Raw genomic sequence first — 4,426 nt, 5'->3', positions numbered from 1 at the left:
TAGACGACACTAGCTTAAGGTGCTACACAGTGGGACTAAACCAGGAACCATGTGGTTGGGAAGCAAGTTTCTCACCACATAGCCACGGCTGCACCTATAAGGACTTTCGCACAAGGGAAGTGCATTTTTTTCCTATAAGGAGCAAAAGAGCTGAAGTTCTAATATGTCCAGATGAAACTAGGAAAATGCACAATGTTCAAGCAGTAATAAATAGCAAAGTTAATATATGTGTGTTTGTTCACCATCTTTGCCTGCTCTTTCAGAGCAGAGTTATTATCTCAAATAATTTCTCAGCACAACCATTCCCATTTGTTATTTACCTGGTAGTCTGGTTCAAGCCAGACCTCATCCACACCCATCATGCTCCAACCTTCTTGACACAGCCATCAGTTCAGCCACCCAAGAAGCTAACCGGTGTCGAGTTACTACTTCTGGTGCCGAGGTGCAAATTTACTGACTTCTCGGTGATGCTTGCTCCAGCGACTATTACCTCATATTCTATACGGGGGGAAACAGAATTTCGCTTGCTTTTTCATTTGCTTGTTTTTGTTTTTGTTTTCTATGGGGTGAGGGTGGGGGTGGGAGGACAGCAGGGGGTACAGTTGATTATATCAACTGTTAGATATCATTATTATCACACCAACAACTTCAAATTGGGTGACCTTGTGTCTATATGAGAAACCATTGTTGTTGTTATTGCTATGATGGTGAATTAACATGCTTGCAAACAATGTAATCTCAGACGATGATATGCCTTTACTCTTATCTACTTCAACGTCTCAGAAATTTTTGCATCCAAATTTCATTAGTGCCGAGTGCCTATAGCATCTCTCTAGGGGTTGATAAAATGAAGTAATGTACAATCAGATTTATTACTCCTTTCAAAAAAAAATATTGGTCGTGTTCCAAGTGGAAGATAAGTTCTTCTATACTATATTTTCTTTCCTGGAGAGGCAGTAGAATTGACAGAACTCAAAACAAAATACCTTGTAGTTTTTAATTACATTGCCTTTTTTTTTCCTTTAGTTCAAATCTCAACAGCTCCATCACATCATGGAAAAAAAAAAAAAAAAAATTAGAGGCAATTGTAACTTTGTGCCTGTGTAAGAGATTATTATTAGCATTATTATTAATATTATTGGTGAACTGGTAGAATCATTAGCATGCTGGCTGAAATGCTTAGAGGCATTTTGTCAGTCTTCATGTTCTGAGTTCAAATTCTGCCAAAGTCAACATTGCTTTTCATCCTTTCGGGGTTGATAAAATAAGTACCTGCTGAGGACTGGGGTTGACTTAACCCTTACCCCGAAACTGCTGACCTGTGCCAAACTTTGAGATCATCATCATCATCATCATCATTATTATTTCTCTTTATCAGAGGTTGCTAAGGTGGAAACCTGGCAGAATCGTTAGTTCACTGGGTGAAATGCTGCCAAGCATTTCATCTGCTGCTACATTCTAAGTTCAAATTCTGTTAAAGTCATCTTTGCCTTTCATTCTTTTGGGGTCAATGAAATAGGTACCTGTTGTGTACTGGAGTTGATGTAATCAACTATGCCCCCCTCCCAAATTTCAGGCCTTGTGCCTATACTAGAAAGGGTCATTATTTATTATTGTCATTATTATTATTTGACAACGATGGGATGCAGTAAGACTGAACCTAAAGGCAAGTAGTTGATAAGCTAACTTTTTAACCATACAGCCATGCATGAGCCTCACAGCCTGGTATTTAAAACAGAAAAAGTGAACAGTCAAAAAAGTAGGACAATCATGAACAGCAAACAAAATGGTTGATGAAGAGCAATCTGGTTTGAAGCAACAATGATATCCCTCTTCAGAACAACAATGGAAACAGTAATGAGCATGACAAACTGCAATTGTGAGCCTTCCTTGTGTAATGAGGTTGTCATTAACATAATAGCACGTTATTGATGCAGAGGTTGTCTGGATATGCAAATGACCAAACAATAGAATTGAAATGTAACAAATATGTTAAATATAGGTGCAGGAGTGGCTGTGTGGTAAGTAGCTTGCTTACCAACCACATGGTTCTGGGTTCAGTCCCACTGCGTGGCACCTTGGGCAAGTATCTTCTACTATAGCTTCGGGCCGACCAAAGTCTTGTGAGTGGATTTGGTAGACAGAAACTGAAAGACGCCCATCGTATATATGTATATATGTATATATGTATATATATATATATATATATATATATATATATATTGAAAAAAAAGTCGTCAGAATTTTGGAATAACTTCTTTCATTTATTTTATACATATATTAGCGCTTTCGTTCGTCTTTCGAACTTGTCAAATATAATTCTGTGAAAATACAGAGATCTTGCATATTTATGAAACTCGAACTCACATCTTTGTGATTACACATCGCGATGCTCTTAGACCGATTAAGTGGGGCAGTTTAGCTTAATCGGTCTAAGAGCACCGTGACGTGTAATCACAGAGGTGTGAGTTCGAGTCTCATAGATAAGCAAGATCTCTGTATTTTCACAGAATTATATTTGACAAGTTCGAAAGACGAACGAAAGCGCTAATATATGTATAAAATAAATGAAAGAAGTTATTCCAAAATTCTGACGACTTTTTTTCAATATCTAATTCTGTACATCGCACCTAACACTCTACACACATATATATATATATATGTATGTATGTGTATGTATATGTTTGTGTGTCTGTGTTTGTCCCCGCAACATCGCTTGACAACCAATACTGGTGTGTTTACGTCCCTGTCACCAAGCAGTTTGACAAAAGAAACTGATAGAATAAGTACTAGGCTTACAAAGAATAAGTCCTGGGGTCGATTTCTTCGACTAAAGGCAGTGCTCCAGCATGGTCACAGTCAAATGACTGAAAGAAGTAAAAGAGTAAAGAGTAAAAAGAGTAAAGAGTACAGAAACGTAATAAAAATAACAGACGTTTATTATAAGTGTGTATATGTGGGTGTATGTGTATGTGTGTATAAGTGGTTTTGTGGTATGATATTTGCTTCTCAGTCACACTGCATGGCACCTTAGCATGTCTTCTAAATGTTATCCTGAGCTGACCAAAGTGCTTCAAAGCCTTGTGAGTGGATTTGGTAGGTGTAAACTGAAAGAAGCTCATCAAATATACATATATATATATATATATATATATATATATATGCAGACATCTGAAAGCTTTAAATGTTATTTTATTAATGAAGTGACCCTTGGAAAAAAGTATGAAAAATAACTCCAAATTACATAAAGAACAGCTATCTCTACCCTTGTTGTATATCCTGTTTTGTATATTTTCATGGGCCAACTATGAAAATTGAATTTGAATTTTTTCTGTTTTTATTGGCTCTATATTACTACTACTACTAATAATAATAGCAATAATAATGGGACCCCGAGGAGATGGAGTATCCTATATTTTATAATGTTTTATAATATTTTATAATATGTATTAATCATTCTGGATGTTCCATCGAAATGTTCATAGGTCATTTTCATTATTATTATTATTATTATTATAATAAAGTATTTTCAATGGATCAGTTTTGAGCTCTATTTAAACTTGATATATATATATATATATATATATATATATATACAAAAACACAACTGTGAGTATTTTGCTAAGATTGTTAACAGATACTATATTCTTTTGCCAAATTTTTGGTGTAAAAAAAAATATATTTAAATATATATATATATTATTCAAAATGTGTAGTATTAAAAATCTATCATGGCTGGTCTCCTGATGAGACACAGCCTGCAACACAACGAATGTACAATATCCCACCTGTAAGGGACAAATGCAGGATGGTTTGAAATGATTGTTGTACTGAATAAAGATTCTTGCTAAATCAATTTTCCATTTCCCTCGTTCGTTATATATATGTGTGTGTGTGTGTGTGTGTGTGTGTGTGTGTGTGTGTGTGTGTGTGTGTGTGTTTATGCATATATCGATGTTTGCATTTGCTCCACGCCACAACTCAACACTTCTGTTGCAGATTACTGGTCTTCTTGTGTACAGCAAGGTAACAGTCATCTCAGTCCTTTGTCATCTCACCTGAAACGTGATATAATGCCTTTGATCATATAAGCATGCTTGCTTGAAGCTAGTTTAAATGATGACAATAGAAATGTGAGCCAATGAACAAAGTAGCGTCATCATTGTTGCTCAATATGGTAAAAATAGGAGTCAGGCTGTATGATAAAAAGTTTGCTTCCCAATCACATGGTTCCAGGCTTAGTCCCCCTGCATGGCACCTTCAGTAAGTTTCCTCTGCAGTAGCCTCAAGCTGACCAAAGCTTTGTCAGTGAATTTGGTAGATGCAAACAGAAAGCTAAAACAGACAGTTGGACCCAGTGCCGCCCCTGGCCTTGTCAATTCTTGTCAAGCCATCCAATCCATGCCAGAACGGAAAATGGACACTA

The sequence above is a fragment of the Octopus bimaculoides genome, chromosome 4, assembly GCF_046866305.1.
Source record: "Octopus bimaculoides isolate indiv1 chromosome 4, ASM4686630v1, whole genome shotgun sequence".
In the NCBI taxonomy this organism is placed as follows: domain Eukaryota; kingdom Metazoa; phylum Mollusca; class Cephalopoda; order Octopoda; family Octopodidae; genus Octopus; species Octopus bimaculoides.
This window is presented reverse-complemented; position numbering follows the sequence as displayed.